The sequence below is a fragment of the Struthio camelus genome, chromosome 17, assembly GCF_040807025.1.
Source record: "Struthio camelus isolate bStrCam1 chromosome 17, bStrCam1.hap1, whole genome shotgun sequence".
NCBI lineage: Eukaryota > Metazoa > Chordata > Aves > Struthioniformes > Struthionidae > Struthio > Struthio camelus.
The window spans coordinates 14,240,003-14,263,008 of NC_090958.1; the positions used below are offsets into that span (position 1 = coordinate 14,240,003).

The 23,006-nt window shown below is 36.5% G+C and overlaps 1 protein-coding gene across 4 annotated transcripts in view; it reads left to right on the plus strand.

Moving 5' to 3' along the window:
* The first annotated feature begins 3,340 nt into the window (after nucleotides 1–3,340).
* Nucleotides 3,341–23,006, plus strand: part of RIMBP2 (RIMS binding protein 2) — a 123,368-nt gene continuing 103,702 nt past the window's right edge. For 3 of the 4 annotated variants that reach the window (XM_068911647.1, XM_068911648.1, XM_068911651.1), the window contains exon 1: nucleotides 3,345–3,478. The gene's annotated coding sequence lies outside the window, so the exon portion shown is untranslated. Of the gene's footprint in view, nucleotides 3,479–23,006 lie in introns of all 4 variants that reach the window. The other variant, XM_009666660.2, reaches the window with a different exon arrangement.

Consider the following 23,006-nt stretch of genomic DNA (forward strand, 5'->3'; position numbering starts at 1 on the left):
AGTGAAAAATAAAACTTCTGAAATCTTTGGAAGAATTTATTTCTGCTTATCATCTACTGCTACTGAGGCCAGTAAGTCTGCCTTCAGAATGTGAGCTCTTCTCCATTGTTGTATTATAGTTATTAGCATGACTTCAGACTCTGGTCAGAGTTGTGTTACGTACATATAACAACAATAATGATTTCTCTGAGAGGTTTACAGTTTAGCAGGTGACAGAGCGTGAATAGGACAAGGAAAAGGAGTGTCATGGAATGACTCTGGCCAGGATGAGAAGCATCCTTTGGTGTGTAACCTTGGCGTGTCAGCCGGCTGAGTTTTCACAGACACCGAAGCAACGGAGAATTTTAATGAGAATGATTGAATAGCTTTTGCAAATGCTTATGGGGAAGCTTTTTCTGGGCACAAGGAAGAAGCACAAAGATGCTTATGTGAAAATTTGTTGACCAGTGAGGGATAAAGGCTGGAATTGTTGGCTGTACAGGGGCAGGAGCTGACATCTTATTAGTTTGTAAGAGGAGGTAGATAGGACAATGCCTAGGTGCTGTTTACTGGGTGGAAGGAAGCTGTTGTCATGTTTCCCTGGCTGATTGCACAGCCTAGTCTGCCGGATCCTAGTTGCGTGATGGGCTGCATTTGAGCTTTTCAGAAATTCTTTCCCACTCTCTCACAATGTAGCTGAAATGGAGCCATCTCTGCCAGGATGGGGGCTCATCTGTATTTAATTTGCTGAATTTAATCAGCAAACCCTTTCTACTCAATTTTTATTTTCTAGCTGTTGAACTGCAAACCAAATAAAATATTATGGAGTGATCCCTCACGTCTGTGAGCAGTTGCAAGCCTGCGTCACAGCCTTGGTTGGAATACCATTTATTTCTGAAAGTGTTCTTTCAAGAGCTCTAAAATCTTTATGCACAGATATTTTGACCTAAATACTGCAAAAGACGGATGTGAAGATGGAGCATGTGGTTCAGACTTATGAAGAGTTAGTGCAAAAATGAGAAGACACAGAACCAATTCTTACCGATATTAACTGCAAAACATCCTCTCCTTTCTGCAGGAGTAGGAACATGCCTGATATTGGTTTCAGATTATGGAGTCTTGCAATTGGAAGTATACTAAAGGCAGATTAAATTATTTTCTGCCAAATGTGCGTATTTAAATGGCAGTTCCCAAAAAGTCAAACATGGTGGCAAGGACCTCAGATTAGTAAATCTTTCCTTTCAGGCACAAAGAAATTCAACCCACAAAAAACCAAGATGGAAAGTTCTGTGTTGAGAGTAGTGTTTATATGAGGAAATGAATAATCATAAACAGAATACTGAAAGTGTGTTGTTAAATACCTATGATATTCTGTGATTCTGTGTGTGTCTTTTAGCTATACAGTTTTTTATTTGTATCATAGTCCTGCCTAGAAACATCATTCAAAAATCACGTGCTCACCAAACAGATTGGAGTCCTGGCTTTGTGATAAAGCACAGTACAAAAGTACAGATGAACGAGTAGTTATCTCAGTATAGTTTGTCTTTTGTATTTAGTTCTTAATAGTGAGAAATTTTGAAAAAAATGTTTCTCTTTACACTCATAATTTCTTTTGTTCATTTAATCAATGCACTTAATACTGATCAATAGTCAGCCTTTCTAATGTATATCTGTGACAAGTAATGCTCTATACGTGCGTTAATTGTGAGGATTTAACCATTCCGATAGAAGATTTTTTCTTGCACATGTTTGCGTGCTATCCTTGCACTCAAGTCATTCTATCATTTGCATTATAGTCTTGTAAATTAAGTCTCGCACATAGCAGTTTTTCTGACACACCTGCATCTGATCCTTATGTAGTGGAAACTATTCCAGTATTTGTTAGTATACATGAAGTGGATGTTCACGTAGGTATTGTTATATGTAATCATCTTAGATAGTTATACCTTGATTTACCGAGCTATTTAACAGGCCAGCTTCTCCTGGGAATAGGAGGAACAAAGTAATTGCATTTCAGGCTAGACTTTACATCAAACTTTAATTCATTTAAAACTGTCACAGGGCTGATGCAACATTTTACAGTATTTTTAAGATTCTTTTCTTATTTATTTGCAATCTTTTTTTTTTTTTGAGGAAGCATTAGAAAATATATGTGATTCTTGTTCTCTTGTATTAAATTTATTAAAATTTATTGACCCTTTGCATTTGGGGAGGGAACTGCTTTATTGGATCTTATCTTAGGTTAATAAGCCCAACTGTGAACAATTAGGACCTTACTGAAAGATCAGTGGGAGTTTTTCCATTGTTTTCAGTAACTTTGGATTATGCCTATCTCAAAAATTTATGGTCTCTGAGACAATCTGTAAGTGGTAGTTTGATTGTTTGATTTGTTGATTTGTTTGATTGTTGGCAAGAACAGAAGGTGCTAAGCAAAGACTTAAGTATTTTTGAACTTTCCCAAATTTAACATCTTTTAAGGTGCCTCAGAAACATCTGCCTTTTCAAAAGAATAATTACTTTAAAGTGTAGTCCTGGTGAGGCTGTCATTCTCAAACTTGCCCTAAAAAGGTGTTTGAGAGTGTTGACATCTCTGCCTCCATCCAAAAAAACTTTGAAATATCAAAACCAAAGATCCCTCCTAAGCCAGGGAGCACTGTGAATTCTGTGTGTGAGCTAGCAAAAAACCCAAGGTTTTTAATGGTACTTTGCCTAAGCTTTGTTGAAATTTTCCTGTAACTATGAAGAGATACTCTTATAAACTTGCAGGTTGTAATGATAAATGTTAGTCGGGTTTTTTTTTTTTTTTTTGCTTAGCTTTATGCCAATATGTTTTATAGAAAAGATGATGAATGAAACTAAATGTTTTCTCCTCTGAAATTCATTTCCTGCGAGGACCACTGACCACACTATGTAAGTCTTATTTTGGAGGCTTATACTGGACTTCAGTCTTGTTGCTTACCCTGACAAAATGTTTATTCAGAAAAGCTCCTTTTTAGGTGTCAGATTCAGTAGAATGTTACCTGGATTAAATGAAAACGGTCAGTAAATTTAGTTTCTGTAGTAAATAGGGAAAACAAAGTTGAAGTAGTTCTCAAGTATGCACCATTATAAATTCTGAGGTATGTTTGAAAGGATATTATAAATTCTGAGGTATGTTTGAAAGGATATTTGAAGATTATTAGTTTAGTTTGGCTTTTATTGTATACGATGACCATCATTTTTAAGCAGCTTTTGGGAGGGCTTGCTATAAAAAACATATTGATAAAACATATTATGTTGTAGAAACGTTATGTACTAATAGGCTGGTACAAATCAGTTAAACAAACTGATCATTTTGCTTATTTTGTTTGATTCTACACAGTTTGGAAATGATCCGTCATGTTTACAGCCTGCAGCATCGCAAAAAGCATTTGATCGGACCCAGATTTTAGAGGAAACCCAGATTTCTAAGTCTCATGTCACAACATTAAGTCAAGAGTATTGCCACTGGCGGTTTTTAGTAAGTCCTCACTTTGTTTTTATTGTTTTCAAGGCAACTGATGAATTTAAAGACAAATCTAGTTTTGCACACCATGCTGCTTTTTCTTGCATGCGCACTAACACCATTGGTTTGGCAGGGGGAAGAAAGTGTTTCAACTCCACAGTCTTTATAGAAACAGATTCTCTGTATTGATTTCTTCAAATCTGGTAGCTCTGTAGTAGCATTTCAATGATAAAATAAATTTGGACTTGGAACATAAGTTTAAGTATGAAAGGAGAGTTTAATACAATTGTGATACAAATAGAAATTGCAGTGCTTTGTTTTGGATGCATTAATACAAGATTGCAGGATCTGATGCTTAATGGTTATGATCAGCATACTTCAATCTGCTTTGGGGTATACATTCTGACATTTGATGCTGAATGTCAGCATATTTTTTCTAATTGAATTTGTATGTGTTTGTACACTGTTCTAATTTTCAAGCACCTTTTGCATGCATAGAAGAATATTTTCACATAAATTTAAAGGCATTTGTATGCATAAAGGGACAAATTTCTGATTCTTTTTGAAGTCAGAGTTGCAGATGGAACACTACGTTTTGTTTCCTATAATTAATAGCTGTTTTATCTGCTTTTGCTTTCATTACACCAAGGATGTTGCTTTTTTTTGGACTGTAAAATTATGATGTGTATGATTTATTTTCTTTTTTGACTTGGTAATGAAATCAGAAATATTGTGAAGAAGGAAGAAAAGTTTTTGGAGAAAGCCAAATTGAGCTACCTGTCTTTACTTGAATTCTCTGGTCTGTTTTCAGTGGTGAACGCTGCTCTGTGAGTAGAGGAGGAGACCTACTGTGTACAGTTTTGTCCTCTAAAAACTTGCCAGTTGCCTGAGATGACTAGGCCATAATTTCAGATTTGTCCTTTTCATAGAAGTTCCTGCTTAGTCAAGGTACTTCTTTGTACCTTGCCCACGCCGGTATTACCTTTAGCACAGATCAGTGCCTCATACAATTCCCTCTGCAGCTCTAGAAACAGTTGTAATGGCACAGTTTGAAGGTGTGGTATGCATATAGGGAGTGAGTGATGGACAGGTGTCTGGTGCTGATGCTACTACCAGCAGAAACAAACCCTAGCACTTAATAATGCAACAAATAAACTTATGGTGATGTTGGTGGCTTGATGTTTGTCTTTAGTTAAAAAAAAAAAAAAAAAAAAAAAGATCTTTTTGTATGTTTAATGTAGCGTGAATTGAAATTGTGTACCTGTTTGCCTTTCTGCCTGTCTAAAGTGTGTACTCTGCCTTAAAAACAGCAACAATAGGTGGATATACAAAGAAAAAGTTAGTGCAATCATCAGTAAAAGTTGTCATTTTTAAAATAGCAATAAATGGCTGTGGATTGTTAGAGTATATATTTGTGAGAGTGCTGTGACATGAGAATCCTTTTATGAAGTCCTAGGCTTGTAGGAAGTGTCTATATTTTATATATCGTTTTCTAAAACCCTGAAAAAAGCACAACTGACTGACTAGATTCAATAGCTGATATACTGTAGCACAAACTGTTAGTTTTGGATCTCTTTACACTGCCTTTATTCCTTGTTTATCCTTTAGCCCTAAAGAAGAGAATACACTTGCTTCTGTATGTAAAGAAATACTGAAACTTTGTGCCTTGGCTAGGAAACATTTGTCATCTGTTAAAAGTTCAATTTTAGCTAACAGTTGAACCAAGCTGAATTACTCTTTCTTTATCAAGAGTAGAGCATCAGAAGTTGTGTGTTCAGGCGTGCTAGTTCAAGATGAAGTAACTGAAGACACTTCTGTTTGAGTTCAGAGTTATCTGAAACTTAGCAAACTAAAAGTTCCAGAGCTTCGATTTAGATATGTACCTCAGGGCTTTTTATCTCAACCTAGATAGATATTTTAGAGAAATACTTATTTCAGATGAGTTAGGATAACATTATTCTCCAGGGCTATACCAATTACACTTTTTAAAATTCAGTTTACAAAGCAAAACCTGAAAGCTGAAATGTGCTTGCTAGATCTCTTAATGTCCTAACATTGGCATGCATGGCTCTGATTTCCCCTTGCCAAAGATCCAGGTGATTTTATTAGTCTTGAATTATTCTTTGTCTTGGCAAGTAAGTTTACTGTGGTGATAACCTCTTTGAGTGATGTGTAAGAAATGATTGGCTTGTGCATGTTCTGCAAAACAGCAGGCCATGTGTTCAGTGATGATATAATGAGTATTACTTTTCAAAAAAGAGGCAAATCTATTTATGATATAAAGTCAAAAAGAGGTCTTTGTAAGAACATGATAAATTTCAATTTAAAGAGTGAAGAAGCATTGAAATCAATCATCTTTGTGATAGAGAAATAGTCAAAAAATAGAGACTTTTGAGTATACTATAGTTACTAGGAATTTTAGTAATATATATTATTTTGGCAAGAGTAGGGATGTAGAGGGTCCAGCAGAAGTTCACTAAGATGGCTAGGAGGCTGGAGTGAGTAAGGGCTAAAGGAGCTGGATTTGTTCAGTGTAGACAAGAGAAAGCTAAGAAGATTGCATTGCTGTCTTCAGCTATCTAATGGATGATTATAGAGAAGACAGAGCCAAACTCTTCTTGGAGGTTCACGGTAAAAGCACAAGAGGCAACAGACAGAAGGTGTAGCAAGGGAAATTCTAATTAGATTTAAGGAAAAAATCTTTAAAATGAGGGTGGACGAACACAAGGGCAGGTTGGCAGGGAGTGTGTAGAATCTCCTTCCTTGGAGAGATTAAAACCTCAGCAGGAGAAAGCCCTGAGCATCCTGATCGAACTCTGACGTTGGCCCTGCTTTGAGCAGGAGGTTGAATTAGATGTCCTCCAGAAATCTCTTCCAACCTAAATTATTCTATTATTGTATAAACCTGAATGCTTGTTTACACGCATTGATTTTCCTTATTTATCTTTATTGACAATATATACCTGTCCTTACAAAATGGACCCACTGCATTTATAGTGAGTTCAAACAGTAATGACTTTTAAAAATTAAATTAGGGTTCAGTAGGAAATACTAAAATCATATTTGGCATTTGACACTATATGGTAACCTTCTGTAGACGGTTAATGATTGTAGGCAATATTCTTAAATCCTCTAGTGAGTTTGCTGTACAACTTTCAAGGTAAAAGGTTCAGAGAAGTTACTGATAAAGTATTGTTCTGTAAGCATGCCTTATAGATGTTACACAGTTTCTACATTCCACCTAGAATGAATTTGTAATTCATTAGTACGTAATTGGAATTATTCCTGTATTTAAACAAGATCTGATGCTGCAACTAGACTTGCATTATGAATATTTACTACTGCGTAGTCTCCCATTTCAAAGAATGAGATATCGGGCCAGCCTAAAAGCACGTATGGCCATATCTGTGTGAAGAATATGCCTATACTGTAAGTCCTTTTAGATTCTTCAGGACTGGATGTTACTACAAAAAATAAGACACAGTAATTTTTTATCTAATGATAATGAGTTCTGAGTAGCATATGTATTGGTCAGTTACTTAATCCACATCTTTCGGTGTCTGAACCATAGGATGTGGTTCATACGTGGCCTTTCATCTTCAAAGCACTTTGCAACTGTTAACTAACTACATTATTTAAAGAAATTTCATAAAAAGAAACCATTTTGGTTCTCATTCCTCTTATATTGCACCTCACGGAAGAGAAAGTAAAAGCTTAAAGTTTTACTCTAACGGCTTAATATTTGAAGCTTGAAGTTCTGAGATGGGTGGTGGATTTATCCATTTGAAGGATATGAGTTTGATTGCATCAGAAGTAATTATGTTTAATATGACAAGAGAAAAGCGTATAAACGTGATATTTTGAACAGCTGTTAATGTCGTCTTTGCCTCTCTGCTTGGGGAAAGAATAGTTACATATCAGTGATGTGAACTGAATGTTAAGGTTTGATGAAAGATATTTCTGGTAAAAAGCGAAGTCAGTCTTTCACTCTGTGTGTAGAAGTTCTATTAATAGAAGGCATTTGAGAAATGAGGTAGTTGTTTGTATAGTTATAAAAGACCAACTCGAGGCAAAAATTGGATGGCACTGAAATTAATGGGAATTTTGCTATTAATTTCAATCATGAAAAGAATTCACGTTTTCAAGAAGGACCATAAAGACGTCCTGTAAAACAAAAAGCCATAGTTTGGCTTAGGGTGTTGAGAGGAGGACAGACAAATTGTTATTTGTGGTAGCTAGTTTCAGTCCTGCAAATACTGTGTCTTTGAGTCCATTCACAGAGTCTGCTCTCACTGATTGAGGCTGTCAGTATTTAGGGGAACACAAGAAATCTAAATGGTAATGGCGCAGTAGCAGCCTTCTGGATAAAGGCTGTATTTTGACACCCAGACCAGCCTCTTTTAAAACGCTCTATCATTTACACAGTGTTGTAGTATGTGGACTGAGAGCGCTACATACCTTGATGCCAGGATTACAATTTCCTAACAAAATATGAAGTAACGTTTCTTTCATACTCTACTATCAGTACTTTGGGGCTTTTAACTTACTGTTGGTTTCTGTTCACTTTTTAAATGAATTGCATCAGCTATATCAGTAGCAGTAAATTGTAATCGTTTATACTGAAGGTCAGAAGAAATCTGCAGTTCTTCATTCTGGTACTGTATGTTTCAGCAGCTGTTCCACTGCAAGAGAAGAAGCCGGTATTTTAATAAATAGATACCGAATCTTTTTCTACGGCAAAATATTCCCTTCATCTTCCGTCATTAGCTTTCCATGTACATAAATATAACAGACTTGTACCAGCTACCTGTTAGTTACCAGGCAACAGCAGCATTTGACACCGCCTGCAGCTGCAGTGAATGGTGTGCAACTCCCCCCGATTGTGGATTAAAATGCTCTGAATGTTGAACTGAGGTTGATAAAAAGGACGCTAATGCAACTATAACGTGACTTTCACTGTAGCAGCAATGTGTCAGCAGTTTCTATAACAACATCGTTTTGCTGAGATGTAGCCCTCTATCACACGTTCATGGTGGAAAATTATAATTGCTTTAGTCTTTTGCAGTACATAGTGTTCTCTAAAATCCACACTGTACCTGTAAATTTTTCTGCCTCTCTGTGCACAGCAACAACATGTATCCCAAACCTTTGCTTGGATTCATTGTTTACCAAGGTCATCGTGTGAGATGTTTATCATGTTAGGCAAAAATTGTGTGGACAGAAAGAAATTTTTATTAAATTTCTAAATATGTTGAGTGTTGCTTGCTATTCAGAGATGGCTTATAGTCTCATAATGATGGCACAACAATGAGGCTGCAGTGAATACTTTTTTTAGTGTTCATTTTGGATAGCCAGCTATATAAAAGGAACTTTTTAGGATTACCTGTCTTTCCTGTGCCCTGTACGTGTGTGTTTCTTTAGCAAATTAAAAAGACAATATCATTTGCATTATGAATGCTAACCAGCATAAGACCAGTAGTTGGCTTTCAGTAAAGTTAAATATAATGTATTTGAATATTTATCATTTTGGGTCTCTTTTGAGCACTTTTCAATGTATGGCACTGAATGCATATGAGTTATTTTAATAGTTTATTTCCCTTTACCATTCCATCATTATTTTTCTTCTCCGACTCTATGAAATGGCTTGCATAACCTTCCATTTCTGATGTTATTCTTTGGATTAACTGTTGCCTGTGCAAAGGTAGAATTCTGTTTTGATGTTGTTGATACAGTGCCAGTATAAGAAAAGACTTTCCTATCTGCAGGCTGTGAAGAGAACTTCCATCAAAAATAGGCCATAATGTGGTTTTAAAAAACATTTTTTCGAATCAGAGTTGAGGAGCTTGTTACATTTTTGAATAACTGAAGTCAGTAAAAGGTATTTAAAACCCCAAACCATTTGAAATGTCCAATGTAAAGAAAAACAGATTGGATTAAATTAGTAGCCAGCAAAGCAGACTGACCTTTTTCCCTAGAACATAATTTTCCTGTTCTCTAGGTTTAAAAAGATAGTTGACTCAAATATGACCTTTTAATAAAAACACTCTTGTAACATAGTTTCCATCCTCCCCCCCCCCCCCCCCCCAAATGGAGTGGTCAGAGTTATAGTCAGGACGGGCACCAGATAGGAGATATACTCAGCACTGTTGCTGTTGCTGCTGCCTGAGAAGAGCAGTTTATGTGCATGATGGTGGGTTTTGGAGCTCTAGAGAGAAGAGGCATGCTCAGAGGTTCAAAGGAGCATAGAAGAGAGCTAGGCCTTTAGTGCTGTCTAGGCCGTCTTGCCTGTGCTGGATGCAATGCTGCCTGGCTATGATTCTGGAGAAAATATGCCATGTGTTTTTCAAGACCTATAGATCTCTAGTCGTGGCTTCTCTGATGAATACTTCTGTTATTCCTGCTAGATCATAAAATTCAAATGTAAGGCCTTCTGATAGCATCTGTTGTATATGATGCGCTCATTATTCAAACTGTGCAGTTTCTTAAGTAAAAACTGAATTTTGTTTTTCATAATTGCAGATTCAGGAGACATCACAACGTGATCTAGCTATAACTGATGCAGTTAATCTGGTCTAAATAGACAAGAAAAAGGAAACTTTCTAATCTCTGTTTTACATACAAGGAGCAGGTTAAATGAGCCAATTGATGTCATAGGGGAAATCAGAGAAAGAGCCAGAATCCAGATTATCTGATTTCCAGGTAGTGCTTGAAGGGCATGGTTGCTCTTTTTGCATTTTGCACTCTGTCATTTGAATGCATCCAAACAACAAACAAGCGGTGACCCGAACCTTTCAAGGTTCCCCTCCCCCTAAAACAATATTTCCTGAGCCTGAGATGTGAGTGTGTCATTCTGTTCAAGAGATAGTAAGTGTATTTTTTTAATCTGAATTTTATGTTAATGAATATAGTCTGTATTTTCATACAAGCCTCACTCTCCTGCATTCTCTTCAGCGCTCTCTGAAAAGCTACAGTCTGCGTAAGTCTAGCTGTATGTATTATCTTTCTCCTAAACGTACTGTCCATTTTAACAGTCCCAGTTTGCTTCTGAATTGCCTCAACAAATGTAACACATCTGACAAGAAAGCTAAAGAGTCTGAATGCATTATCAGTTACAGCAAAACAATGGGCTTATGGTGCATAGTGACTTATTACATTATATTTCCTGTAATACATGATAAGATTAAACATTTTTGCTTGTACTTTTTCCTATCGTAATTAAATTTACCTCTTGTTTAATCCTGCTTAAAAAAAAATATAGCATCTCTGAGGAGAGAACATAGTTTAATTAACTTTTGTGCTAGTGAATCAGGCTGCCGAATTTTGTAGTAGCCTCATTTGCAAGGTTTCTTGTCCAATGAATTGGTTGAACACAAAGTATTCAGGTGATAACAAAAGGTATGAGCTTAAGCTGAAACCTCATACTAAAATCTTGACGCTCAGTGGTGTTACTATTGAATTCAGAGGTGAATTAGAAGATAGCTCTCTGATTTGGGCTTGAGATTTAATTTACGGGTAATTTAGGGGACAGTTGACCCTTTTCTGGGATGCTTAAGAGCTTACATTTTACCATCAAAGTGCTTGTTACACTGGCCTCAAACTGTTTGAAGCCCATTGCTTTTCAAACAGGTACAACCCAGATGCTGAAAATGACAGTGCATATCAAAGCCTTCTCCAGCAGGAAGAGCAGTAGCTGGATTTTACTTTATGAAACAACTGGTTCTTGAGAACTAGAGTGAGTCTTTGATGCGTTCCAAAGCTGCTGTTTAGCAGCCTTCACATGGTAGAAGATTGCAGTCACTACTCAATCCAGTGACTGGCTGGCAAAATAATCCCCTGTTCTGTTAAAAGGAATGACCTAAAGCCAGAAGAGTCTGTATTCAATTTTGGAATGTATACAGCTCATTTTGCTAACTTTTTTTTTTCTTTTTTTCCCCCACGTAGCATAGGCAAAATTCTGATTACCAGCAGCGCCACTGAAGTCAGTGAGGCTAGTAATATTAGTAGTGCAAGCAAGATACTGCCTTATCTGTATGAATAATTGAATTGTTCTCTAACAGCATGTAAATGTAGACTAGAGATGATCTGAGCAAACTTTTCAATCTGTTTTCTGGAGAATTACTAATGCAGCAAGAAAGCTCCTTAAAGCTACTAGACTTGCCTTTTTACTGGCTAAAAAACAGTAGGAATGTTAGTTCAAAAATCCAGAGTAGTATAAATGCTATAAAAGGTGTACAGCACTCTGCAAAGGCAGTACGGCTGGGAGAAAGATATTTAAATTGAAATCAGTTTCTGAATATGGATATTAGAGTCTATGATAAGCCCACAGTTGGATGGTGTACAGCAGAGATAAAAGGCATCTTGGGGAAGAGTTTATTGAATGTTAAAAAGATATATAAAACTGTATTTCTGAGCTGTCTTCTTTCATCAAACAGAAAAATTGAGATGTGGGAACAGGAGCATATTAGCATATGTTAAAGTTTATAAATTACTGTCTTAACCTGTGCTTAGCACTTATGCATATTTCATATGTACAGATTCTGTATTTGCAACTATGTTTAAGAATCTTAGGACAAATCCCAAATGCAAAAGGTGCTTTAATGACAAATGTTGGTTAAAAAAAGAACAAACAAATGTCCTCCTATGAAGAGTTTAAAACTGACAAGCGAAGTCATGCAGAATGCTTGTGTTCAGACCAAAAGTAAATATGAACCACAGCCCCAGAATTTTTTATTCTCATGGTAAACTAACCTGAAAATAAAATTGAAAATACCACAATCTTCAGCTTAATCCCTCATATAATGTTTCTGCAACTCAGAGCATTTGCTTTATATCTGGAAAGAGCGTAAGTTACTTTCTCTGTGTGAAGTACTGTGATGAGAAGAATTTGGGAGCTGGACAAGACCAATTTAGTAAAGGCCTAGAAACTTCCACTTGTCTGTTTAAATGGTTTTGTGATTGCATCTCTGATGTGAAGCAGCAGTTGGGGTTCTGCCCTCCTGAAAGGTCTTTGGTAAGCATTAAGATTTTGCGGCGAAGGGATCTCAAATTGTGCTTATGGTTATAGCTAATCTGTGTAAATACATTCAAACAATAAGTAATCTATGTGAATACATTCAAACAATTGTGAAAGTGAGCCATCAGCCTTCTACCATCATCCTGGAGGAGAGGCAAATCTCAGCTTTCTGCAGGCCTCAGCATTTGGCAGCATCCTCTGTGTACATGGCCACTTTTTGTCTCCTTGGCGAATAGTCGCTTATGTACCGATAGTGATACATATCTTGAGACCCTGCTATAGCTTATTTTATTTTACAGGGCCAGAAATTAGGTACATCCGTTTAAAAAAAAAAAAAAAAAAAAAGGAAAAGGAAAAGAAAAGAAAAGAAAAAAAAGTTTTGAAGCAACCATCACTCTTACTCTTTCCTCATGCACACAGCTGTCTAAAAAATACCTAATTTGTTCTTGAAGAAACCTTGACAGGTGACTTTCTGTATTTGTGGGGAAGGTTGCAATATAAGTGTCTTACTTCTCAAATCTACTGACAGTGCAGTCTCATTTTTGGCTTTCACTGAATGCTCCTCCAAAGTTGCTGCACTAGTTTTTCCTTCTTAAAAATAATTATCGTTTCAGACACATTCAAATCGTTAGTTCAGCTTCACCTGAGAGGCAGTGGGTGGGCAAGGGAAGGGAGTCGTGCTCAACATAGCAAGGAGATAATGAGGTATATAAATAATTAGCAACACATTTTAAAGATACACTCATACAGAGCCAAAAGCATCTTGCCTTAAGTTCATGGTCTGAGAAGCTTAATTGAGACTACTCATTTCAGCAAGGCAAACATAATTTAACTCTTTCTCTGTGTGGGTTTCTAGAATTCATAAAATGTTAAATGCAGTCATAAAGGAACCGAACACTGTTAAAAGTAAGGCACGCTAGATTAGTGCAGTCAACAGATTTTGAATCTGCCTGGTTCCTTCTGCACCAGTAGATCGAATAGTTGTATAGTTGCCATGAAGATTTGCAGATTATTTCTAACAGTTGAAATTCCAGAACAAGAGTGTAAGCATCTTCACCTAGAGGAAAACTGAATGCAGACGTTTGAAACATTTCTACTAGCTGTTTCACTTCAGTTGATAGAAGATGAAATGCAGTTACAGGCTCTTCCAAAGAAGACTAAAGAATTAATTTCAATGGGATTTCATCTCCTCTGGAAATTCAAGGCTAATATTCTAACCATTTATGATATTATATTTTCATTTAGGTAAGAAAACAGCTATATAATTGAATATCTATTAGGAAGAGGATGAACCATTATCTCTTTACTAACAGTTCCCTAGTTTCCAATGGGCAGGCATGATTTTATTTGTGAGATGGTGTCTGAGGAAGCTGTTAGACTTGCAGAAAGCATCACACAGTGAAACATTCTTATATCTGGCCACAGCACTCACTCTATTATGTCCATGTAGCTATGTGACTAAGCCATATGGCTCTACTTTAAGTATTCTGGCTGAACCACTATTGATATTTTAAAATCCTATATTTTTATTTATTAATTTCTGTGCTAGCATGTTCTCCCTTAATTGCAGAAATGTTTGTGTGTTGCTAAAAAAAGATCTCTGTTCTTTAAGCTTCCAGCTCAGTTTTTTAGATTAGGAAGTACTGGTGGTTTAAACAAGAATGTTAATTTGTGGATGCTTCTCTGATCTATGCCTAGTCTTTTGAGATGTGACACTTACTTGCTGCTGTGCACCGTATGGTAGATAACTGAGCTCCAAAATATTTTCCATAATACTTATGAAGAATCACTGACAGGTACAGCCATCCATCTTGGTTAAGTTTGTATTGACCATAGCAATCCTCTACAGGAAATATCTGTGATTTCTGACAGGACATCCAGTAAATGAGAACTGCTTGCTTCCAGAAAAGGAGTGGTAAAGCCAAAGAAAGACCCATAAACTTTGCCTCAATTGTTACTAGACAGAATTCACATTATCATTTAACTACACATTGAAGAGGCATGTGCTGGCCAAAGAGTGATATGGCCTGCTGGATATATACGTGTATTTTTTAAGGGAGAGGAACAGCAACCAACAAGGCACAGGTGCTGGGAAGCAGATCATGGGTAGCAGCTCAATTGCAGAAATGCATTGCTATCTTTAATTACTTTATCTGCTAGTAAAATTCAGAATTGAGGCCAAGGATTAGAGCAGGCAGAGTCATAGCTATGACTTAGAGGAGTGATAGGTATGTATTTCTTTTTGTCCTCCATATCTAAATGGAGATGTACTGAAGGGAAGCTGGCCTAGCTGTTGCCCTGAGAGTGTCTTGTTTTCTTTTGGCTTAACAGGGAACTCCATTCTGCAGGGCTGTCAATCTGGCCCTTTTCATCAGTACTGAATCACTTTAAAAAGAAAAACGGTGCATGTGATTATCAAAAGCATTTCCATTTATAACACACTGTGGCAATTCAGCTCAGACAGCAGGAGTAAGAACCTTATATATTAAAAGGATGTTTGATGTGGAAATTAAAAAAGCTATAAATGTTGAAATGAAAAACATAGCTGTCACTTTATGGAGCTGTGAATAGCTATTGACGCTTTAAATGACAACATTCCCTTTACTTAGCTTGTCTGTGATATGTATATATCAGCAAAGACATTAGGGACTAGAGTCCAAAGAAACAGTGATTAGCATATTTTAAAGTTTTCCTGCACTGACTGCTTTAAATAATTCTGCATTAATAGAAAGTTGATAATCTTCTTCGTGTTCTCTGGATAACAAAGGCTAAAAATAGTTTTATTAGAACTTTGGCTGCAGATCTACTAAATTTTAACAGTTTGGGGGAAAGGAAAACACTTTTGAAAGGTTATAATTACTTTTTTTTTTTTTTTTAAAGTATACCAAAATAACATGAAGAAATTGGGACAAGCCTTTGTGCCAATTTGGCTATTTTGTGCCTTTGGCATTTTGATGGTTTGCAGCCTAGCTTCCCACTTGAGATGGAGGCGGGCTTTGCTGTTGACTGCTCTTAGCAGCTAGCCCTCTGCAGCTGCTTAGAAAGGAATTTACTGTACAAATTTGAAGATCTGAAAGCTCAGAAGGAAATTCTGTTCTGAATTTGCAAAGCAAATCATTATGCCTTGGTCTACACTCCTTCACGTTAACAGGAAGTCCAGCAGGAGGTAACTTCATTTGAGAGAGTATAGATTGTATTTAAATAGTTGGCAGTTTAAAAATTCAGAGCAATTTAGATTAAACTTATTTTTTAATACTTCAGATAAAATTTAAGGTTTGAAAACTTCCTGTTTCCTGTTGTGATGGGATCAAAAAATCAACTGTGGCAAACAAAACACATGTAAAGCTGGGGAGTACTACTGTGGAAAGTTGAGAAACTAAGGAGGCTACTGCTGTGTAAGTGAACAAACCAGGGTTAGATCAGGCTTTGAATTTTTACTCTTGCTGTTTCTCGTGCTTGTTCCACTAAGAGTTGTCTGGGATGAGAAAGAAAAGTTTAGAATGTATGAGCTGCTGTTTTCAATGCACTGCTCTAATAGTAAATGATACCGTAACAGGCAGGGGGATGATTATTAAAACAACTATTAACAACTGAAATCCACAAGTGTTGTCATTGCTCTCATATCAGATCCTGCTCTAGGATCTGTCCATTTACTGTGGTAATTTGTAATTTCTGGATTAACCTAACCATCCAGGCACATACACCAAGTTGACAGAGGAAAGAAGTAATTCTATAAAAGAGAATTTTGCATATTCTTGTAAGGCATGACCTATAAAATTTAGAACAGAATGTGCAGAAATCCTCTAGAACTACAGTAAAGAAGTAGTTTTCCTGCTTCTGAGGAAGTTTTCATGGTGTGACAAACATGTTATTACAGATAACTACCCAGAGCAGTATTGTAGACTTTCTGGGAGCAATATGTTATTTAAGAAAATGATGTATCAGGAGTCCAATCGTTTATACAAATGTTAAGGAAATGATTATTAGCTGGTAACTCATTTGAGTGGATTCAAGGCTAGAGAATTAAAGCTCAGCATTATAAATAAAACCTAATTAGTCTTTTTAATTAAGGTACAGATGCTTACGGTAGTTTGCTCATAACTCTCTCCTTTTAGAGTGAATGTGGTCAAACACTTGATGAGAATTTTCTGGATGTCTGACTCCACGGTGCAGTACTCCAGACACCCTCATTAAAGGACTCACTGTCAATTTGTATGTAGTATGTAAACTCAACGGAGACATGCTTGCTGCAGGAGGAGCTTAATAGGAAAGACAAGCTATGGTTCAAGACTTGACTATTTTTTCTTTTTGTAGATGCTGTCTGCATTCTCTACAGCTTACCTCCTGTATTTAGACAATTACTTTGTACAAGTGATCGCTAATCAAACCTCATCCACATTATTGTTCTTTACACAACAGTTCAACAGCTGATTATGTCTTTACATTTTGTTTTTGTGTTTGTTTATTTTGCTTTGGTGTTTTTTTGTAAGCCATCATATATTTCTGATTGTCTCCGCCTTTGGTGCACACTTGGGTTTTGACAACAGTATAATCACTATCCTGAACGCTTTAAGAGATTGCTGAGATTTTTATTGAGATGAACTTAAGATTGGTATTTTCTCGGCTTGTACTGGATCTTTACCTACACATGAGCTTCATCATTTTTATCGTTTGAGTTCCATTTAGTGGTAAAGAGGGAAGGTGCTGTTCCATCACACGTGCGAGTCAGTTTTTAATGAAGATACAGGGCTGCATAATGGTCCTGTACAATTCTGAATGTATCCTTGTTCATGTTCATGTTTTATGTAGGGGAACAGCTCTTACAATTCATTCTTAAGAGCTGAGAACCACAATGTCTGTGTCTGTATTTCTTAAATCATTCAGTGTATAGAGCATTGTTCTACATATTGATGAAGTGCTTCTTTAGAGGTAGTGTGCATAATGCTTATAGAATAGAAAGACGTTTTGAAAAGTGTGCATTGTCAGTAATTTTTTTTTGAGAGTGAATGAGGGATTAATGCTTTGAGTAAAAAAAGAAAAACAAAACAACAATCTTCAGCATTGCAACAAGAAGCATTTGAATGTGCTAGTAGCATTGTTAGATGTGATGTAAATATGGATGGGTGGCAGAATGGGAAACATGAGAATGACTCATAATCTTAGCAGGGAAAAGTAGTAAAATAGGTAAGCTGGTGTGATGTTATGGTGCTCAAAGCACTTTTGGGAGTTCCCTCAGGATATTTTGACAATTGATGATAATCTGCAAAGAGCTCGGGATATTTCAGCCTAGCTAAACACTCAAATGTGAGAAGCTTATTCGTATTTTTCAGAAAAGTCGGAGCCTCTGGGATCATTAAAATCTGGCCTTGAAAGCCCAAGAAAACAGTTTTCATTGCTGCTATTTCTGGTGTAATACTTTCCCTTTCATTACTTAAATTTTTATTATTCCTTCAGCTGGCTGCTAGTGTTGATTTTTTTTTTTTTTTAAAAGATAAACATGATTTTGTTAAATCTCAAAATGTAAATGAACAAAACTCAGTTCATAGCTAATTTTATTTTAACTGTGATTTTCTCAGTCTTGATCTCCTATTTCCCTCTTAGTCTGTGCTTCTTTAGAAAGAACTCTGGCTCTGTAATCAAACTGCTCACTATGGAGAGAATTCTGAATAGAGCTAAAAGAAGCATCTGTGTGTTAAAGCCTTTTGTCTTTTCTATTAATCATTTTCTTTTCTGTATTTGCACAATGTTTTGGAAAGAAGAGAGAAAATATGCTAGTCACGTGCTGGCCTGTGTTTATGTGTTAATCTTGGTATTCATGCAAATATAGTTTCCTCCTTTGGGAGAATTAGCTGGAAGAGGAGGAAAGAGTCAAATGTATGCATTGAACTTTATATAAACAAATCCATGAGCTGTAACTTTGTAATGTGAATAGTAAGCTAGCTGGAGGCAGTTGCTGATTATATGCTGAGAGAGATCTTGGTTTTGGTGGATGATGATTGCATTACAGATCTCTGAAACTTGTCCTTAGATGCAGCAGGCTCTGGGGCAGTATTAGACTACAAGGCTCTCTACCAATTTCATAGCAAACTTGATTAAGTCATTAAATTGCAGATCATTGTTGACAGTAAATTAATTCTTAATCTGAGTCCTATTCTGCACTACATCAGGGGACTTTTGCCAGGAGGCTAGTGGCTTGAAAATGGGTAATCAAATTTTGTTGTAAATACATTTTTATCTACCCTTCTGCTTGCAGGAGCTGGCAAACAAATGAGAACCATTAATTAATACCTGTAATTTGGTTTAGGTGAATAAGCTCTGCTCCTGTCAGATTCTGAAATGTAAACCAAGGCTACGAAGTGGGGAATAAGTAGAAGATAAAGAAGGCTGACAAAAATATATTCCTAAGAGAATTTGTTCTTACTTCTGTCTGTAAAAGAATTGTTGGCGAGTTTAGAAATATGGCAATAGTTTAGTCTAAATCTAATGCAGAAAGGAAAAATAAATCCTAAATGTAGGTAAAGTAATAATAGTAGCAAGATGTCTTTGGGGCCTTTGTACAATAGTGTAATTAATCCCTTATGTTCCAACTTTATTACTTCAGGAGATAATTTTAGCAGGTTAATCATCCTCTGTTGCACATATAGATGTGCACTGGTTGTCCCAAGTTTTGTTTGTTTGTTTGTTTGTTTGTTTTGTTGGATTTGAGCTAACAAGTATTGCATGTTTTATTTAGAAGTGTCAGAAGGATACCAGAATCTTGTTTACTAGTACTGTATCAAAACTGTTCTCTTCCTGTTCATCTGAGACAAACTCACTTTTCCTGTCTTTCTTGCACAATTTTTTCACTTTTAAAGCAACAGGAGAGTCCTGAAGGTCAGACAAATTGTATGACCCTTTCCTCTATTAAGGAAGGATGCCTCTTAATTCTTGTTAAAGAGGGGAGCAAGTTTCTCCACATCCTCTGCTTATGATAAATGCAGTTTCACACGTCTCAAGAGCTCAGGGGTACTTACAGTTCTCCAGACTGTCTGAAATCTTTCATGAGGAGTTTGACTTTCTCTTATATACTCTGAAGATCCCTATCAGAGGACTGAGGCCCCCTCAGGGCACAAAGAGAAAATGATGTAGCAAGAGGGAGGCCAAAATTGTGACCCACATCCTTTTGAAAAGGTGGTGTAAGCGTCTATAAGGGAAAGATGCCTAAAGAAAGGATTTGAGTTTGAACAGTTGGGTACAGCCACATCAAAATAGTTGAGGGGAACTATCTTCATCGTTATTCTTAAAGTTGTTTCAACTCTTTTGTAATTGTATGAATAGGTTGCTAGGAAAGAAAGAACAAGCCTGTAGGACAGTTTTAACAGCATTACTGGCTGTCTCTAGCTCTGAGTCAATATGAATTATATTCAAGGTATCTCTTGGCAACCTGTCCAATGGCACTAGCCTTAGCAGTGTTGCGCTCGTTTACTGTGCTGTGGTTAACACTGCAGGTAGAGCTGAGTTTTTGAAAAACAATGTTTGCAAGTTTTGGCAGTAAGCATGGCTATAAGCTTTATCTGAAATGAATAGCTCATACAGCATGAGAGACATCTGAATGTTACACCACCAGGAAAATTTCAGTTCTGTAGCAAAAAACATCATGAGAGAAAGAACTATAATTCCTGAAAAAATAACGATGCAATATTTAACCGACCTCAGCTTTCTAAGGCTATTGTATTTAATAAATCAAAAACAAGGGTAGGTTTAATTTGATGATCCAGCATATAAAGTTGGGTGAGTTGAGTTGTTAAAATGCAATTTGGGAAAAAGTCCTGTGAGGGAAGCTGCAGCGAGAACACAGGTGCAGCTTACCCATCTTGGGCAGTAGAAGTTGTATTTAATGATTTCGATACCAGTTAAAGACTGTAGGCTTGCAAGGTAACTGAAATTTGAGAGAGAAGTAAAACTTGAAAGCAAATTAATTGTTTGGAGAGAAAAGCTTTTAAATGGTCAAGGTTATTGAAGGCTGATTTTGTGCATGAATAAAATGCATTTACTTGATGTGAGAGTTTTTTGTAATGAGTGTTTTCCATTAGAGCTATAATTTATGTGTTGATAGTGAACAAGCCTGTTGTACTGCTGATATCTAGTAGCCTCACCATTCTCTTAACTGACAAAATGCCACAAATCAAAGACCCAGTAAGAGAGGCTTTGTAGGGGTCTGTGAAATCATTTTTGTTCAATTGTGTGGATCCCATTATAAAAGCCTTCTGAGCTTCATCTCTTTTTTGCCTTCTGAATAGCATGATCATGAGATTTCATTGAGGATATATACATGCAAACATATATATATATATATACACACACATACACATAAATAAAATAAATCAAAAAATATAAATTTATAAAATATTTATAATTTAAAAATAAATATATAAAAACACACATGCATTGACATAGTGTGTATGTATAAAATCCATACTCTTGAGATTTTCTACTTTGCTTTCCAGAGTTATTAAAAATGTAACTATATCTCCAGCTGAGACACTTTGTCATTTTGAGAGCAATGTAAATGTTAATAATTAAAGGCAATTAAAAAGTATGTTAAAAGTCATGTAATTTTTATAAATTGCTCGACTGAATAACGGGTGCTTCCTAGATTTTCTACTGTGCCGAAGGGTCATTAAAGAAACCCTTCTGCAGGACTTCTAGTCCTGAAGTGAAGTAACCTATTTCATCACCTGGGGAATCCAGCTGAGTTTTTTGAGTGAAATTATAAATCATTGTCCCTGATGAGTCTTATAATCACCTGACTGTTAAACTATTCTGGAATTCTTTCATTCTGTGAATCCAGATGTATAGGATCCTGAGGGACAGGTCAAATAAAAGGAATACATGTAAAAAAGCATCTTAAATATGTTAAGCTTTATATCTGCTGTAGTGAACATAGACCCTACACTATAACCACACTCTGCAGTGCTCGGGGGTAAATACAACATTTCTAGCAAATAGAAAACTTTCTTCTCATTTTTCTTGAAGACTGATGAAAGAGAGAAGAAAACAAAATACCTCTTACTTCGTTCCCTTCCCCTAGAGAAGAATGCCAAAGTTATGTCATGAAAAGTTTACACAAGAATTAACAGAATTAACACAATTCTTGTGTAGGTCAATATCGCAGATAGATGCAGTGGAACCAGAAACTGCAAGTCACTATTTCTTGACTACACCAAAGTTTTAATACGACTAAGCCCTTCAGCATGTACTTTAAGCAGAGGCCTTGTATGAGGCTTAGTTATTTCATCTTTTTACATTTCTTTGACATCACTGCATGAAGGGTAAGATACAGGATATAAATTTTCAAAAGCGCTTATTACTGTCTGTCTGTTGCATCACTGTTTTGGCACCACTGTCCCTTACAATGAATCTGGGCCTGAGAAGCATGGAGATAAGTCATCTTCCAAAGAGAAGCTCTTAGTTGTTTTTTCACAGTAGGCTTTTCCCTAAAACCTTTATCTCTCACAGCGCTGCATAGTTACTGAAGTTGTGTGATTCCAAGAGCCAAACAGGATGGCAGGCTGCAGTACTATCTATACAATGATTGGGACTTTATTCCTGTATTTCTGATAATGTAAACATTCCCCAAGCACTTTGACATCAGCTGCAGACACAACATGCATGCTACTGAGGTTTAAGTATGAGTGAAGATAGCAGTTTTATAAAAAAGTTAATTTTACATTCTTTACTACTGCTATTTTATAAAATTTGAGATTCCTGAAGCATTTCTTATGAGTAAGAAAGAGACAAAACTTCTCTAGGACAGAAGTAAATTAGGCTTCCCTGATGAGGAAGAACAGGCAAGCTGATGTAAGAGTCACACATTTCTGTTGTATGTGACTTCATATTAACTGTGGAATTGTCTCTTCCAGATCAGATTTGTAAGCAGGAATGCTGTCACAAGTTTCAGTGGCAGAGCAGTGACTTTTTTAGCAATTTCCAGGAAGTGATGTTAAACAGCAATGCTGATCAGTAGGTAAGACAATTTCACTAAGAGTAGGTTCAGTGGCCAGACAGATGGCTGATTTACCGTGTTTGTGCTTTATGTGGTCACTGTTTTATGAAGTATCGTTTGAGTTGTGGTAAGTCCAGGCTATAACTGCTCCTTTGGTGTCAGGAAGCGTGCTTGCACTTCCTCGCTTCCCCCTGCCCTGCACTTTCTGTTCCATAAAACCGTTGTTTCCTGTGGCGCCCTGCTTGCTAGAGGAATCCAAGGGATAGGAGCAATGGAAAGCGAAGGATGCTTTAGCACTCTGAAGTGGTATGATTTGCAAATGTTTCTCTTTTGTGACAGTAGAGTTTTAAGTACCAAGCTCTTGAATGACTATTAGTAGTGCATTTAATCTCACCAGGTGTCCCTGGCCATCTCCTCAGACTCTCATATCTGAGCTCTTCCTGCTGAATTTTTGGTGCCTTTCCATTCTGTGGCATAACAATTGTATAAATCAATGAGGCGTAGATGACTTTGGGGTGTATCTAGTCTCTGATTAGTATCTTGTT